This window comes from Homalodisca vitripennis, chromosome 7 (genome assembly GCF_021130785.1).
Source record: "Homalodisca vitripennis isolate AUS2020 chromosome 7, UT_GWSS_2.1, whole genome shotgun sequence".
In the NCBI taxonomy this organism is placed as follows: domain Eukaryota; kingdom Metazoa; phylum Arthropoda; class Insecta; order Hemiptera; family Cicadellidae; genus Homalodisca; species Homalodisca vitripennis.
The window spans coordinates 99,484,462-99,503,934 of record NC_060213.1 but is presented as its reverse complement, the minus strand read 5'-3'; the positions used below and the strand labels follow the sequence as shown (position 1 = coordinate 99,503,934).

At 31.3% G+C, this 19,473-nt stretch overlaps 1 protein-coding gene across 1 annotated transcript in view; it reads right to left on the bottom strand.

Moving 5' to 3' along the window:
- The window catches only part of LOC124366821, a 52,760-nt gene extending 33,544 nt beyond the window's left edge, over window positions 1–19,216 (bottom strand). The window contains exon 1 of the mRNA XM_046823423.1: window positions 19,115–19,216. The gene's annotated coding sequence lies outside the window, so the exon portion shown is untranslated. The remainder of the gene's footprint in view (window positions 1–19,114) is intronic.
- Between the last annotated feature and the right edge of the window lie 257 nt (window positions 19,217–19,473).

Genomic DNA, 19,473 nt, shown 5'->3' with positions numbered 1-19,473 from the left:
AAATCCAAGCTCGGGAGGGCGTAAAATAGATATTTCGTTCCTTAAACCCCACCATTGTATGCGTAATAAATATATTATAATAATATTTTGGAAAACATATAACGTTACTTACTTACTATTCCGTATATTGCAATATTTGATAGTACGATAAAACAAACATCTTCAACGTTTCTGAGCTAAACATTCAACTTCGTATGGATGTGTTAATGTCCATTATCCTAAATTGACATGTTTCAGCCCCAATGTATAAGTATTAATTTTGAGTTACATAATGCTTACTAAGCCGTGAATTTCGGTTAAATGTTAATATTGACGTGTTATACAATAAATGATACAAGTAATACAGTTCTTGCTAGTAGCGAAGTTTGAGTGCTCAAGGATTTCGATGTCAAGGACTTCGTGGTCAGCATTTAAGTTATTCATCCTTACTTAACGTAGCCAGATATGTGGTTGCCCAATTAAAAGAGGATATTTCTTTTAAGAAAATTCATTTGGGAGCCTTTGGGTAACATAAGGGGAAGTGTTCAGTATGTAGAACTGTATCTTAAGGAGTTAGTCAGCGATTCGTCTCGTACAAGTATCGATACATACTTTCAGGGCTTTGCAATAAATGATCACTGGCAGCTCAAAAGGGTAAGATTTATTTATTGGTGCACACCCTTTTTTACTTCGGTATATTATAATTGTTTCTACACAGTAATCTATAGTAAAATAATTTAAGCTTTATCCAGAATAGTAAATCCGAGATGTACTTGGTTAATTGAAAAACTTAAAAATATTATAATCCAATAATTCCCAAATCCAATTATAATCCAATTATCAAAGGATTACATGGAAAAAAAAACATTTATAATAAATAATTTAAAAATTATTTAAAATTTTTTACTATTTATTATCTCTTTTTGTTTTCTTGTATTATCGTTAAATAAGTAATTGGCAACTTTATAGTTGTATTTTAATATATTTAATTAATATTATGTTGGTTGTTAAAATAGGTTTCAAAATACCTGTAATGTTAAGATAGGATTATTATGTACATTACTAATTACATATTTTTTATTATTTTTCTATGGAATATGTACACATGCTCTTTCTGTGCATTTTTATCTAAGTATCCGTCATGTGAATAAAATAATTTTCTATGCTAACTTTTACTCACTTTTCTTGTTTATAAATATCAATTGTGAAGAACTCAATTATTTGCTATGATCAATTAAATTATTACTCTCATTTCAATACCTTATGACCGAACATATGTTACTCATGTATTTAACACAACGCTTCTCCCACTTAGACACGAATATGGCCATATTTTCAGGTACAGACGAACATAACAGGTTCTGAAGCAAGGGATTTCTCACAAGGGACCTCACTGGGTACAGATGCAAGGTATTATTATTTTTATAAAATGCTTTGTTGGAATTGCTGCCGAAGAAATAGAGAACACACTCAAGCATTTAAATAAGTGTAATACTTGACACATGTCTTTAAAAGGTCAAACAATGTAATACAAATACAACTATTGCACATGGTCTAGCATAAATGAAGTGAGCTTTACAATCCCCACGAGACATTGCCTAGGGATGAGTGAATGTGGCAAGAGGAAGGTTTCGCACATACATGAATATACTGGACTATATTATACTGGATTATATCCAAGAAGCAGTGAAATTCTTTCTGAGGAATAATACCAGACGTGATAATTCAAGAGCTAAGATCCAATTTGCATTTTATAAGCAACTAGCACTTACCCGCGACTTCGCCAGCAATTTCGTAGGCTTTGCACGTAAGGCTGAGCAATTCTCTTTGAATTTAATAATATTTCTGCCATCAAAGTTGAGTTTACCTTGTTGCACGATTAAGAAAATCTGTCTAAATGTGTACATTTTATGGGCGTTGTACGTAATTTACCACGCTCTTAGTATTTTGTTTTTATAGCTGATTTTGCCTTGAATCCCGATCAAAGAAATATACATACATTTACGGTTTTGAGAAGCCTACTTCTGTAAAAAGACAACTAATATAGGTTTTATAAAATTATATAAATTTTAAAGTAAAAGTCAGATAGCAAATTTGTTATATATATATCTGCATGACTCTACAGCACTGCATCCTTAAAATTGTCTAAAATCTACAGTTAAAAGTATATTTATACTAAAACCTAAATAGTGGCAAACTCAACTAACCATATAGTTGTGCTGTCTTAAAAAAATGTTTACACAGGACAGCTGCTTACAGTAAACAGGCCCTTTGAAATAATATTTCGTAACTTGTGACCAAGATGGGAGATTTTCCTACTTTGGAGACCAGTCGGGCGTAACCCGTAGGGATTTTCTAAAATATATTAAGCCTATATTCATACTAGGGGCCCTCGCAATTTAACTGGTTATCATTAAAACCTCATCGTCAGGTTCCTTACTGGTAACTAGATATACAGTATAAAAATTATAGTAACCATATTCCCAAAGACCATCACGGTCTCAGAAGTTATTTAACGCAGTTATTATTAAAATTTTGTTGAAATAAGAAAGCAATGTACATAAAAATGTTTCATTCTCATTCCCGTTCAAATAAATTATAATTCGATTAAGTAATATTGTCTATTATATTTATTATTAAAGAATCGCTACCTTTAAATTTTATTTTTTTACATTTTTTAAATTATTTTTTAATCTTCTCAATTTACAATACATAACTTGTATACGTGTTAAATTACAAAAGAGAGGGATACATGCAAATAAAGAAATAATTTTAACGCATAAATAATACATGTCTGAAACTGGATGATCTTTTATCCTCAGAATTTGTCAACTGTCTAAAGTTTTTGCCCTACCTATATTAGTAATAACGCCTAGTAACATTACAAACCATTTTTGTTAATGCTTTCTGATTGACCTGTCAACATTTAAAATTTTGCTGGGCTTAAAGGATCATACTCGAGTTCTGGTTTTATATTATTAGGAATTCTATAACTGTTACTGATACTACAAATACTGATAGTAAAACCAATACTGCGATTATAATCGATACTAAGTCCAAAGTTTGGACTTTAAAACGGTGGGAGGGGTCACTATAAACACAATATATGTATTCTAAACGAGTACAGAAGTTTAAATTTTAACATTTTTATCTCTGTTCTAACATTATAAACTTCGTCAATTTAATAGAAATTTAACTATTTCATTGTAAGCGTTTAAAGTTCACATTCAAATAAGCTTCAAGCTAACTTGCTTTCAATATTAATTGTTTTTAATCAGAATGTGTTACATAGGAAAAAAGGCATATTTGTCATCGAAAGGAAACATATGCGATTAAACATAGGAATTCTGCCAAATAAGCAAATTTTATTTGCCTAGGTAATGGATTCAATCTTACAAGAACACCTGTTGTAAACATGTGTTTTATTAGCAACAGCTGATTAATTCATATTAGGCCAGTTGTATTTAATCCAATACAATTATTATGGCGACTTATTATTTCAACACTTAAAAACTAACCCATTAAAGAAATGTTCAAAATCTAAAACAATTTTGCACATCTTTAGTCCCTGATAATTTCTTTTTTTTAGTTGCAACTTAAATGTTTGATTATTGTTCAGTATCGAGGGTGATCCTTCATGTATATACACTGGTGTTAGATTCATAGTAAACTGAAACATAAAGTTTCCAGATCTGGTTTAAATTAATTACAAATTAATAGTTGTGTACGTCTAAACTTATACCAATATTTAATACAGTTAATAAGTTAATGCTCATTATTTTTGGCATATTTAGCGTAATGGTTGTGTAACTTTCATGCATGTTTGATAATTTGTTTGCATGTTGAAACAGAAAAAGTGAACATATACTAATCTCAACACGACCAGTTAGGGTTTTTAAAAACTATTGCAGTAAGCAAAAGCTTACAATCTTATTAATTTTAAATTGTATATCCACTGCAAGTAATAACCTTAAACCTAGTATAGATCGTCTGATTAAAACTTTAGACCAATTTTGTGTTATACATTATTGACAACATTTCTATAGTATTAACCATTATTATAGTAATCAGCGGAATAGTTATAATGATAAGTTTAGGCCAATACTTACTAGGTTTCCTAACGTTAACATATTTTTTATAAAGTGAATAAATCCATATCACGCTAAAAAATCTACTATACATGTTTATTATCACCATTTTGGTATTGAGACATATTAATTGCTAGCTAGATTATAAAATATCCCAGTTTTTTGCATTTAATAGGTAAAGAACCTGACGATATCGCAGTTACAGGTTACTATGAAAGATGAGTCTTGTTTCTTTCACACCCCATGTTATGAAAGTTGCATGAACTCGTGGCCTTTTCAACATGTAAACGGTGTCGCTTACAGGTAGGCGTCTTCTTTATACACCGTTACCTTCTTGTTAGGTAAATTCAGAGTGGAGAAATCATTATAAAAAGCAATTTTATCCCCTCTTCCTTGAGTATTTTTTAAATGTCCGCTACCCATAAAATACCTTTTGTGAACAAATTATTTTTGAAGAATACTTACTACTTTATATTTATAAACATAAAGCGTTTCAAAGTTTTGATTCTAAAATATTATTATGTTAAGCGGTCTTATAGATGAATTTGGGTTGAATATAATAAATTATGTCAGTTTAACTATTGAATTTACGGTTTATGATGTAATGCATTAATTATATGTAAAGCAAACATTTTTGATAACAGAATACAAACTTAACTTTAGTTTTAAACTAACAAACGGTATTTCAAAACGATTAAACCGATTACTGACTAAACCCACACGCCAAGCATAAAGGAAGATCTTAGTTTCAATACCTTGAAAGTGGAAAGACTAAGTAAAATTACAAAAGTTGTGCTAGACTACTACCCTTCTGTTCCGTTGCTAAAATATTTTAGGGTCACATCATATTTTATATCTTTACTTTATAGCTTCTATTGAACGTTGTTACTTCCGCTTAAATTCCAAACAGATGTTTCAAACTCAACACTCATGAAAGACTAGCAGTTATCCGTGGCTTTGTCACAATTCGTATTGAATTACAGGTAGGTTATATTAATATTTTTAAATTATCTAATAAAACTCCTGAAAATCAGTTAGGATTATTGGAATTCCAATATCTTAAACCATCACAGAATAATGAAATTGAGTTATTTTCGGTGCGTAATAACATTTTTCTGTTTCCCCTATTAAGAAAATTATAATGCTGTTGTTTTGAAACAGTCTAATTTGGACGAAAACTCAACTGTTTCCGGTGCCGTAGTAGAATTTGAATTTTTGCCCTGATGAAGAAAATACAAAAATATTGCAATATTCTTCATCAGTCAAAAAACTTCTACTACCTTTCAACAAAAAAGCGGGTTTTCTAGGGTTTTAGCCCTATTTAAATCCCTATGGGTAATTTTCCTTTGTGTAGAAAAAGGTACACAATTAATTAGAAGATAATAATTACAATTACTGTGTGAATTTTCAGTTTGCTCCAGGTCACCTTCCTCTTAGTTTAGCGTTTGAAACCTGACGACACTTATATAAGTATGGCACTGTCACAGAGATCCAAAAAGTCTCTCAGATGTCAAAACGAGCAAAATATTCATTTTCAGATTCCTCGTCACCAACTTCTTGTATGTATTTTGCACTCCAGATTTCAGGAGTCAATTGTATAGCATATTTCAGCTCAAAATTAAAATTGAATCATCCCTTCTCATCGTAGCTGCGTTATGTGTAGAATAACATATCGTTGCATGTTAAAAAAATATTAACAGGTTTTATTTTAGAAACAATATAACACTTTTTCAATACAGCACAGGTCAGCACTGAACTCAATCAAATAAAGATCCTAAATAATAAAAAAATACAAATTAAATACAAATAAAAATATGCAAATTTCACATTTACTTTATACAATCACATACAATAAGGGGTAAGGGTTTTTTCCCACCAAAAAGCCCTAAAAATCTTGCAGAGTCTACAAATTACATTAATAGGTTATTTTTTTAAATAAAAAAAGAGTGCTTGTTGGTATTTTACATATTTATGACTTGTATCATGATTTAAAAATTTAAAAATATGAAATAAAAACTCCTAAATGACACTGAAACTGCAGTTGTCTAAATAAACAAAATAACGCTAAAAAGTGACCCTCTTAAAAAAATATTGATTCCAGATGACAATATTCAAAGCTAAAGTTATCAATAATCTAGCTATGACATTTAGAAACAAATTTTAATAAGTGAAAAAAGTCATTTCTAGTTAATTTCTAAATAAAATGCATTGAGAATTATCACCACTTCAGATGTTATTTTCGTCGATATGACCTCTATTTCGCCACTTAGAATGATGTCCGAACTTTCTAATTGTCCTTAATGGTTATCTATTGTAGATATTTATAAACATTCGCAATGGTTTTGAATTGAAGTTGTGGGCTGCCTATAAGTTTTTTATAGAAATATAATTGTTTCATAAATTTAAATTTTATTTGTGATATGATAATATAACCGCAAAAGGTAAATGCAGGTAGTAAAACATATTTCAAATAGCTGTTAAAACTGAAAACAAAACAAACGTGACCGATTTGGTAGAAACTGTTTTTATTTATAATGACCAGAACAAGTACATTATTAGATCTACTAAGAAAGAAATTGAATACAGAAATTGGTAAGATGTGAGGTGAATACAATACCTTCCTCACTGAGCTGAAATTGAATGAGTTCAAAAGGAACTATACAATTACATAAGACCTAGTTATACAGTAACCATTATATAAACTACAGGGTGAGGCAGACCACCCGTACAGTACGTACAGGTATAGCAGCCAAACCAAACGAGGTAGATTATTCGTAACAACTTAAACCGCCCTCCATTTCCACCCCAACGAATTTGGAGAAATTATTTTGAAATCTCTAAAACTCCCCAAAAGGGTAGTTTTTGGGGGGTAGGGTTGGTTTTTGGAAAATTTTCAAATGTAAAGGTATGTTGAGTTATACCTCATTTTAAAGGTATTTGTTCACCGATTCTTTTAATGCAAAAAGTTTGAACCTATCTGGCCACTTATCTACAGGGTACACCAAAACGTAAAAAAATCAGGGGTTTGTGGGTAAATTTATTGCAACTACCTGCACAAATGTAGAGAGACGATATTTTTATTCAAAACTAATGATGAGACGGCTTATCGAAAAATATCATCAAATGCCACCCTACCCCAAAATTTACACATTAAAAAAATACATCGAATTTCGAAATACTTAACAGCCCCAATCTAAAAAATACCAAATAGCAACCTAGGTTGTGTTGTACATAATTAATTAGAAAGGTCTTTAAAAAATAAACATTTTCTACATTTAAAGTTTGTCTCTATCTGCAATGGTTTCAAAACTGTAGTACAAAAATAGATGTTTTAATAATTGTACTGTTAGTTTGTATTAATATCAAAACTCAATGAAACAAATGGAAAACAAGGTGGACTTTTAAGTTTAATTTGTTTTTAAATAATGTAGTAAAAAACACATTCGATCAGGATTTCTATCAGTGTAACATGTTTCAAAAGCAATCTAACCGCGGTGTTCATGTTTTAACAGTCCCAAAATACTCGAGTTGCCCCTGGAAGAACTTTGGAACCAATTCCTTAGTCTCTTATCTAATCTCTGTTATTATCGTATCCCTTTTAAGTTCGTGTGACCACGTGGTATGAGGTAGATATTAATTTACATTTTTTTTAAAGTACGTAGTGTAAGTTTTGTTAGTTCTAAAATGCCGTTCTCAAATGAAGAGGCATTCCAGATGCTTATGGTGTTAGGGGAATGTTTCCAAAATTACTCACCTGCCGCTCTTCTTTGATCAACGTTGATGATGATCAACGTTACGCAGACCGCGAACATCACTCCAGGAACGTTTTTCAAAGACTTGCTAGTCGAGTTCGTGAAACAGGTCATTTTCAACCTGACCACAACAAAAGAAAAGGAACTCGCTAGACCCGTGAGAAGTGATAGGGCACCCGAAGTTTTGGCAGCCTTTGAACTGAATCCGCATGATTCCACACGAAGAGTAGCTCTTGATTCTGGTATGAGTCAAAGATCTGTTTGAAGAATCGCTCACGATCATAAAATGCACCCATATAGGATGTCATTACATCAAGAACTCCATGGAGATGACTACCTTCATAGAATGAACTTTTGTTTTTGGGCTCGAGAAAAACTACAACAAAATCAAAACTTTCACCGTAACATTTTGTGGGGTGACGAGGCTACGTTTAGGAGTAATGGAGAAGTGAACGGTCACAATATGAGATACTGGGCGTTTGGAAACCCACACTGGATGCGAGAAGTGGACAACCAAAGGTAATACACCCTAAATACCTGGTGCGATATTATCGGTGACAAAATTGTAGAGCCATTCTTCTTTCACGATCACCTAGACCGAGTAGTTTATATCAACTTTCTCATTGGTCACTTGCCTAATTTATTGATCGAAATCCCTGAGGAAGTCTTACAACGTATGTGGTTTATGCACGATGGGTCACCAGCACACTACGGTCAGTTACTAGGTTATTATTGGTTTTAGTTTGATAATTGGTAATTGTCATATTGATAATTTACCTTGATGCTGCTGTAACATGGTAGATTTGTTTTCAAAACCAGTTTGAAGTGTTTATCTTTTTTAATAATGACAAGATACTCCTTCCTTCCATGGCACTCACATCAATGATTAAACAACAACCGTTTTTCTCCTATACATTTTGTGTAATTTAAGTGTAAACTTTTTATAATTCAAAATGTACTAATTTAATAACTGGGTAATTTTCCTGTTTCATGAGAGAACTCAGCACTTATCGTAAGACATTGTAGTTTACAGTGTTCCAATACATTTTTAAATTTTAATAGATTCTTTTAAAAATTGGGTACAGTATTTTTTTCAATCATAAACATAAGAGACGAGTTTACTGTTAGAACTTTTTTTACTTGCACATTGCACTGATTTTATGATAAATACATTGAGTAAAATTATTTATAAATCTGTTTTTGTACTACGGTTTTGTAACCATTGCAGATAGAGACAAACTTATAATGTAGAAAATGTTTATTTTTTAAAGACCTTTCAAATTATGTACAACACAACCTAGGTTGCTATTTGATTTTTTTTAGATTGAGACTGTTAAGTATTTCAAAATTTGATGTATTTTTAAAATGTGTAAATTTTGGAGTAGGGTGGCATTTGATGATATTTTTCGATAAGCCGTCTCATCATTAGTTTTGAATAAAAATATCGTCTCTCTACATTTGTCCAGGTAGTTGCAATAAATTTACCCACATAACCCCTGATTTTTTAACGTTTTGGTGTACATAAGCGGCCAGATAGGTTCAAACCTTTTTTATCAAAATAATCGGTGAAGAAATACCTTTAAAATGAGGTATAAACTCAACAAATCTTTACATATGAAAATTTTCCAAAAACCACCCCTACCCCCCAAAAACTACCCTTTTGGGGAGTTTTAAAGATTTCAAAATAATTTCTCCAAATTCTTTGGGGTGGAAATAGGGGAGTTTAAGTTGTTACGAATAATCCACCTCGTTTGGTTTGGCCGCTATACGTACTGTACGGGTGGTCTGCCTCACCCTGTATATAGCGATGCTGACGTAATCAAAATTAGCTATGCAGCCATTCTTGTCTTATTAATTTTAGGCTGAGCGTTAGCGAAGTATATTATTTGAGGGGATAAGAAATGTCAATTTCTATCTGCCTGTCTGCACGATATCTCGAAAACGAGCAAGACTACATACATGAAATTATGTATGAAGCTACATTTCTACATAAGTAACATTGGGTTCGATGATGGTTCAAGTCACTGCTAGGAACTTGGCTGAGCTTTAGTGAATATTTTACATTGGTTAATGGGTAATCAGTATGGCAACGATAAACAGCAGAAGGAATAAATAAGTAATCAAACAAAATAAAGATATGCTCATGACATAGTTTAACACGTGGCATATTAACATATGTAGACTAACAATCCAAACACATATAACTTTACTTTTTGCGGATTTTGTGTTCAGTCTTTTATCATTTTAACATTGGCAACAAACCCAAATTTGATAAAAAAATTTGAATGTACCATGTGTAAGATATATTGAGATATATATTCATCTGTAGACTTGACAATTTGTATGAAAATTAAAATTGACATAGACAAAAATGAATTTTATGATGGTGCATACCCAAACATTGGAGTTTGGCAGAAACCTATTACTTAGAAGGTTAACACAATTTCTATTCTGTTAGCAGGGAATATACAAAGTTCTTGTCCGCACGATTATCTGTTCTTCTATCTGTCAATAATGAAATGAAATAGAGAATTCAAATTTTACAATAAACCTTAGAGAAGCTTGTTATGTATCACGTGGTGTGGCGTATTCACACCTTGCTATAATTTATAAACCGGTAGCCTAATTTTACTGTATAGGCACACGGCATGGGTTCTGTAAAATTCGATAGAGAAATGTATCTTACTAAAGAAATAGGCCTCAACTTGTCTTATCTTGATAGAGGTTGTAATAAAAGGTTACCAAAATAGTTAAAAATATGAAACCATAAATCTTTTCTACCTTGATTAATTTAAAACCGCAGACATAATAATTATTATATATTTGTCAGACAACTAGATAGAGAAATTAAACAGCAATTACGTTTGTGTGTATAAGTATTAGTCATCTTGAGAAACTTTGTAAAACTGTAACACGTTGTAAATTGGTCTTTTGACCGTTGGAAGTTAAATAAATAGATAAATAGATAAATTAGGCTACGTGTCTGACGGTTGTTTTAAGTGTCTTAAGGTAAACAAACACGATCTAAGGTAATCGTATTTCATTATTTTATTAACCCTTTTAAAACTATATAATTTTGGAGCTCTGAATAAAATAGTGTAGCTGACAATTATTTTTAAGACACATTTTCCTATCGAATTGAATACAAATCAAGTTATGCATAAAAATTGGCTCTCTGCTCCTGGACTATTAAAATTACATAGTTATTCGATTATTTTTTATAAGTTAGATACCATTTTATAACAGACTGAACACTATACATTTATTTGAATGGTAACTGCAGTTGATTATTTATTTCCACAAATAATTATATTAATCACATTGAAAAAGTTTCTAAAGTATTTAATCCACTTATAATTCGATCCTACACATCCCCATTTATATAAATTAATATGCTTATATAAATATTTATAAAAAAAAATAATCTCCAACCTTGTAATATTTAATTTCTATTGTGAAGGTATGGATGCGATGCTGTGATTACTTAAATGTGTTATGATGTTGTGTAGTATCATAGCTTTCAATTATTACTGGAAGGTATACTTTAGAAGAGATTGGATGTCACTAATGGATTTAAGATATTTACATACGTCATTCAATTTAAGATAGATGCTCAAAAACTATAATATTACAAAACTTACATAAAATTACTGCTTTCTGTAAATTCTACTAACGAAACCCATTGAATGCCCATGATACAGAGGAGGTAAGGCATCACCATCTTTCATTCTCTGCTGAAAATTGTTAATTAGAGGAATCTCATTAGAGGGGCTCATTCGGTAAGAGTAGCCAATTAAACAGTTTTCGTCGGTTGGAACGAGACAAGTTTAAAGGGCATCAATTTTAATAACATTTGTCAATTACATGTTAGGAGTTTTTGGACATTTAATTGCAGAAACCCATCATACATGGTTCGTTACTTAATAAAAAGCCGCAACACGTCTAATAACATTTGCTTGCTTGAATATTATTTCAGGAACAATTCTAGGCCCTGGAAATAGTCCAATGATCATGAAATTACACAAATGCATTTTATTACCCTTAAATATCCCGGTAGCTTACTTGTTAAACACGTTTAGTAAAAAAGTTGAAAGGAAAAAGAACTAAGTAATGCTAACTTAGGATATTGGAGAAGAGGAAAACCAGTTTAAACTTAAACTTCAGTAAACTACTTAACAGACGTTTAGTATTCAGGGATCGTGTTTTGAAGTCACCCCTCCCACTGCCTTTCAGTTCTAATTTACGAGTAACTATCGTCTACAAACTTGGCATTCATGATGGATTTCATCCAAGTATTTGAGTTTTACTGTGCATACCTTAAATGAAGTTTTAGGCAACGTTACAAATCACAACACGGTATTAATGTAGGGTATGTTCCAAATTCCTGACTGTCAAATTATATTTTTGTCCAACACGCAAATCTTTTTTAAAACTAACACAAAAATTTCAAACAGGTGAAACCAATTTTATTAAACTTAGTCTATATTAAATTTGTGATTGTCATTATTAGATATAAAATTTTGTATTCTTCGAGTAATTTGGAGTAAAAAAGAATCTAAGACTGAGGAATGGTAAATTGCGATGTGTTTCGAAATTAAAGATAATTTCAGGGATTTTACAGAAATTATTTCATAAACTAGTTTTCCGAGCGTTATAGGATATTCCAATAAAGATGCCGATAACTATTCTTATTTTTTGTGTGATATTTTTAATCTTGTTGTTACCTTTATAAACCAAAATAACACTCTAATAAACTGGAAAAAATTGTAAAAAGGCTTTTTTATATGTTATCTGATATCTCCTAATGTTTCTAGATGATATCCCCATGGCGTACAATTGATTGAGATCTCTCGTAAGAAAAGAATATACCTCATTAGTTCATTTTTTATGAAGTTTTGATCCAATTTTGAAAAAATACCGACTTAAAAGATGGGCAGTTATACACCAATACCTTTTTATATATTTTGTTTCGTGTACGTCCACCAAATATTCTGAAACCACCTATCCAATTTTGATGATATTTTTTATAACTTATTAGAGCTACCTCAAAGTGGCATCCGTATTTAATCAGGAAATCAGTTGAAAAAATATTACATATAAGATCTGAATTGCAAATTGTGGAGATAATAATTTCTTCAAAATTACTACATTTTAGCTCAGAAGTGACAAAAAAAATTTCTCTTTGGTCTTTGAACGGCATCCCTATTGGAATAAATATAAAAAACAGCACTGAATGCGGAAATTTAAATTTTATAAATTACTGTAAGTTACATCAGAGTTGCTGTTAGAAGTTGCCTGGACAACATTAAGGTCCTAATTAGTGTTCTTTAGGAATCCTTTGAAATACGCGATGGATAAAGAAGACGCATGAGTGGCGACGTGAAATTATCCTCACAGATGGTAGGGAACATACCGTTGTTCAAGTATAAAGAATAATCAAGTATAACGAACCAAGTATAGAGTATAAAGTTCATATGGTCCAAGTAATGTCCTTGTCGGAGGAAAGAGAGTGGAATTCCTAATTGAGCATAGAGACAGGTTTCAGTATAGATCAACAGGTTCACCATATGTTACCTCAGATTTGATGTGGGAGCCTTTCTTGTCACCATTAATATTCCAGATACTGTGTTCCTTTTGAACGTACCATGTAGAAACAATACGGAATAAGATGGTGTGAAGTAATTTTCTGCCAATGAGCATAAATTACCTTACATAAGCTTGAGAACATGATACCTCATAGTTGCTATGGGAAACTGGCAATGTACATCAGAGCTTCATATGATGCTCCTTTACGTTATATTCGAAACGGCATGGGGAACGGAGCAGAAGAAGTTTCCGATATGTAGGTATCTTGACAATCTCTAGCGTAATATATGTTAGGGAGTTTATCATTGCGGGTAATAATGGTCTGAACAGCCTTTTTTCGTTATCGCGGACTCCATCCTGGAGCATCGAGATAAAATCGTGTGTTGAGCTGGAAATTTTAGTATAAATTACCACAGAAATGCTATGGTCAGCTTTCCTACAGGAGATCCCCAAATAACTCTGGGATTTCTTTGAAACACAAGAATGAACAACGAGATGGAATAAGTTGCTGAAATGTATTTTTCTATAATATACCTCAGAGATGCCAAAAAGTATTTTATTTGGAATGGCTTTGAGTGACTGTTGACATGTTGTGTTGTGCGATTATGAGACAAATTGGGATCAAAATTATAGTAGCATGAATGGGTAGAATCCATAAAGTATAATTACTTAAATTAAAATTGCAGACCTAAACGTTGATAGGGGATGTTTTATCGCGTATTTAGCACCTCTGTTCCGGATAATGCCTCTTTTGAAAAGACCCTTATCCCAATTATGAGCATTTAGTAAGTTAAGTAGGAATAGGGGTTCATGGAATATGATTGTATAGAGTAGTGCTAGGTAAAATAATTACGTTATTAAATCCATGGAGATGACACGTTAGTAGGAGTACACGTGGAATATATTTCTTGGAACTCAGGGATAATATAGAAAGCAGTGATTATGATTTCTCTAAATGACCACAAAGCTTAGACATGGCTTGGAAGTGTTATACTTTATCAAAGTTTTAAGTTCTTAACCATGAGAGAATATGTTTAATACAGCATGGAACAAAAGTAAATAATAATTCAAGGTTCATTGCCTTTATAACAATTATGCTCCTTAAGGAATTAGCAAGTTTTCCAACTTATTTACCAGATCGAGCCACTAAAAGTTATATTCTAGTCCCAGAATATCTTCATTCGTGTTGCTAATTACAGGAAAGGTTATTCAACATTAGGCACAAAAAATTAAATTAGAAATCAAAATAAACCTAAGTAAAAATTATGTAATAAAATTAGGAAACAAAATCTTTAGTTTTAAAGTAGTAACCCAAGTCTTTCATTTTGTTTTTATAAACTTCAAATTACTGGCTGAGCGTCAGAGAAGCCTGTCACTTGAGAGGCTGTAAAAACTTAATTTGACTGTCCACACGATATTTTAAAAACGAACTGACCTGTAAGTTTGAATCAAGCTTCATTCTTATATGAGAAAATCTGAGTTCCATGATGGTACATATCTCTCCATAGATTTTGGCTGAGTGTTAGCGAATATTTTAAATTTGTCTTATTTATGGCTAAGCATGAAAGCTACGTGAAATTTCAGATTAAATACATTTTGAAAAAACTAAGTACAATCATATACAGTTTAAAATTTATGAGAAATATATTTATACAAGGACAAGAACGACTTCTCCAATGGTCTAAATAATTGTTTTATTATGGTTATCTGTACGTCTCTCTATCTGTCCACAGGAACCCTCAAGAATGAAAAGAGCAACAGATTTGAAACTTTGCAAGCAGCCTTGACGAAGCCTGTCACTTGACACGCAGTGTAGAGTACTTCTATCTTTTTTAAATGTCTGAATTAAAGGGAAATGTATATAAAAGATAACTTTTAACTTAATTGTATATTACAATTTTTCCTTACAATTTTGCATAACTTTCAAAAATTTAGTGGCTTATGCATGGCGTATCCAGCAGTTTTAGGGGGTTGTGACCCCTAATTGATAACGGTATTCAAGGTATTCTGTAACTTGTGTAAAACTGAAATTATACTCGTTGTCAAACCAGATACTTGTAGTTGAACCGTGTTCATAGTTCAGTTTCGTTTTAATATATTATGATATTTTGTCTATAACAGCTGACAGAAAAACTGTATTTGATTCGGAATGAAGTGTCTACGTCCAACTCGTAGTGATTGAGACATGCCAGACCCTTTCGTACAACGCGCTGCAACCGAGAGAGACAGCGAATGTTCAATGACAATAACAGCCGACTGATCATCGTTAAACTTCATTCTTATCTCTATTGCTGTTGAATGAAGTTGTATTATGATTACTTTTGTTAATAATAAGTACCAACATTGTATAGTATTGAAAATTCTACTACAAATTTCAGAGAAGACATAAAAATTATATGATAATTAAAATAGGTTTTATGACCTACCTCTTTATAGAAATAAAATTACTGCTTATATTTCTTAAGTTATGAAACGATTAGTTTAACTGATATTTTTACATATTTTAACAATGAAATGTTTGAAAAAACTGTACGCCAACAAAGAAAGTAAGGGAATATCGTAGTCTCATAAAATATTTGGCTTGAGGTATGTATTCTTATATTGTTTTATTTAAGAAAAGATTAACACGTTGTTTGTGTATAAGTTACAAGAATAAAATACCAATGAAATAAATAGTGAAGAAAACCACTACAAACTATGCCTGATGACACGTTTATATTTAAAAGACAATTGATCAAAGCGATGCTGTCTGAGCGCCAAACTGTTTCTGAGTATGTCCCTTTGAACAACCATTGACTATTTCTTGGTACGTGAATGAGTAATTCAAAATATTTATTAATACCCAAATATTTAGGTAGGCCTACAATGTGATACAAGTAATTACCGCTTCTTAGTATAAATGTATTAGGTAGTATTGGCATGTGTAAGCCAATTTTTATGGTATTCATACGAGTTTTTGAAACAACTGGTTTGAAAAGCAAGAAAATAGAAACAAAACCATGGCTACCGTAAATTACTGTAGTGGTTTATGGTATTTGGTTGGGAAGATCCTAATATTTCAGCAGGTGCTATGGGAAATTCCCAAGGGTTTGAGGCTGGACGTCACAGGACATAAGTTACTTGGCGAATTTCTGGAAGTGAACTAATCAATCTGCCAAATTGAGTGGTACTTATTTAGAATTGTTTTGAGAGTTCTGCGCTTCGTATCGTAGACTAATATTATGTGGAATCCTAAAATCAAATGATACAAAAAAATGTACATATCTCTAATGTAGTATTTTATTGAATAACATAAAGTGCTACAAGATTTTATGGTATGGTGATTGATGAGATCTGGTATTTAAGTAGTTGCCATGTAAAAGTACTGGAAAAAGGTTGGAGACTGAAAGTGAGAAACCATAACCGTTTCCTTATGTCAATCCCTGAACTCGCATAAATATACACATGTTTATATTTGCATGATAATTATCCCAGTATTATTGAAATATTAATGGTTTCTTTTTTGTTAAGCAATCTATTGTGGATTTTAGTTGAATATGTCTTGAGATTTAAAAAAGTAAAATGAAATTATTAAAATTCAAATTGAATAAACGCGTAAATGATGAAACAAGACCGTTTTTGGGAAAATTCAGAATCTCATGTAAATATTAAAATTTTTTGTTACTAATATAAGCTGTGACATATACATTAAAAGCTGCATATTACTCTGTAATATTAAGCATATAATATGTTTATCTCATTACATTCAAGGTGGTTAAATAGGGTTTTAGGTCTTAAAGACAGACACAATAAACATTTTTATTATTTAACAAGAAGCAAATTTTTTAAGTAGTAAATCAATAAAAATCATCATTTAAGAAATGTTCAAATCAGCCCTATTAAAGGCAATCATATGTATGGATATGAACTTCTAAAGTATGTAAATAAAATATTACTGGAAGGAATGAATAAAAAGTATAATACGAAAAGTGATCTTTAATTGAAGAACAAATTATTTTCTTCAACACCATGCCAAAAAATATGTAATTCTTAAAGTTTTCATGAAATAACTGGTGATAAATTACTATAACAACTTTAAAAAATATACCCCTTTCTTTAGAAGGTTCCAAAATTTTAAAAAACGTACTATTTTATCAATATAAATGTACTATTATGAACACTATCCGGATTTTCTGGCGCTAAAACTTGAAATCTTAGACGACTACGGTTCTATAATTATCAAAGTGTGATCTCACTCTCAAATAGAATAGCAAGAAATTAAGACAATACAATCTGTTTTTAGTTGGAATAATTTGTTCCAAATTTATATCCTCAAAGAAAACTTGCTTGACATAAAAAAGAAGATCCTTTTATCAGTCCAACAGGTATGACAAGCATTTTAAATGGAGATGTTACGCAATTAGTCCCAAATAAAACGGTTGAACAGTTTAATGGGAATTGTTTGCAGTACTTACTTAATTTAACTTTAGCTAGTGACATGATTTGTAATAAACAAATGATTTAATGTATGTTTTTTCAATACGTTAATATTAATACAAAGGAAATGACCTAGGCCATATTATATTACTAAATATGGCTTATATTTAAGTATTTTATGTTTATTTTATGTATATTTTATTAACACAAGATAAGTTATTTCATATAGATACTTCATATAGAAAAAGTCATACCAAAATTCCTAGAGTCTGCTTCGAATGTCTAAAAGTACTCGTGGAGCTATGCATTTTTATATGTCTCATCCATTTGAAATAAATTTTTATTATGTCATATTTGAATTTGAGTAACTTGGTTAAAATTAAACATTACAAAGGAAAATCGATTGTAACACATAAATGATAATGTTAGCTGCGATTGTGTTTATTTATAACAAAATCTGAAATCGTGATAAATAAAATAATGTTATTTAAACGCTATAAATGTTAGTAAATCATTACGCTTCTAGCAATTCCATTCATTGTCATAGGAACTTCGATGACAAGTGAGGAATAAAAATTTAAACTCTCTTAAGGTGTGCTAAAGCTAGGCAAATTGGTTTTGGTTAATGTCAGTTCAAATAATTTGAAAAGATAAACTAAAAAAACACAACCCTTTTGTAACTTAATGTTAAAAATATTTTTCAATCAGTAAAAAAATAAAAATAATATATACATACGTATATATATATATATATATATACACATATATATACATATATATATATATATATATATATACACGATATTGTGTAGCTTATATGGCTATGGGAATTAATTATCCTTAATATGTAACAGATGACAAATTTTGTTAATTTAAATTTACAAAAAAATATATCTCTACAAGTAATCATTTCATGATTTACATATCAAATTTAAACGGTTACCTCCTCAATATTTCGATTATTAACAATTTGGTGATAGCAAATATTATTCTATCAAAACTTAATTCGCGTTCATTTCAATACGTTCCAATTGAGTTAATATCGGAGATATTGTATTTCATTAGGATAAAATATTAGTTCCCCACCTTTTTAGTACTAAGAAACAGAAGAAACATTGTATTTATATTTCATGTGGCAATTTGCATAAACATGCCTCAGCCTAGTGATAGCTTAGCTACGAATACAAAGGATATTCAACCTAGATATAATCCCAAATAGAATATGGAACCCAGAATGAGATTTCAGCTTAAATGTATATGTTGTCGATAAGTTTATTGCATTATACAACTCACCATAGTTCGTGATGACAGTGGGCTGTGTACAGAGTATTCCACAAGCGGGCTAGAGCACATCACCACTGAGAGAGTGGTCCAGACGTCGACACACACCCACCCCCACCGTCACCGCTCTCAGAGAGATTTCATTGATTCTGTGCAGGAGCCGGGCACGGAGGAGGACGAGGGGTGGGGTGGAGGGTGGACTGCACAACTACCCCGTTATGTTGTTATCCTCCCAACACATATTATAATCTGGTCCGAGATGAGTCCGCAATTGATACCGTAACTCCAGGGATCCTTCTTTCTGTTTGCGGAATTAAAACTCGTTCCCCCTTCCATTTCGGTCTCCACTGTCGTTGTTTCTTTTCATAATA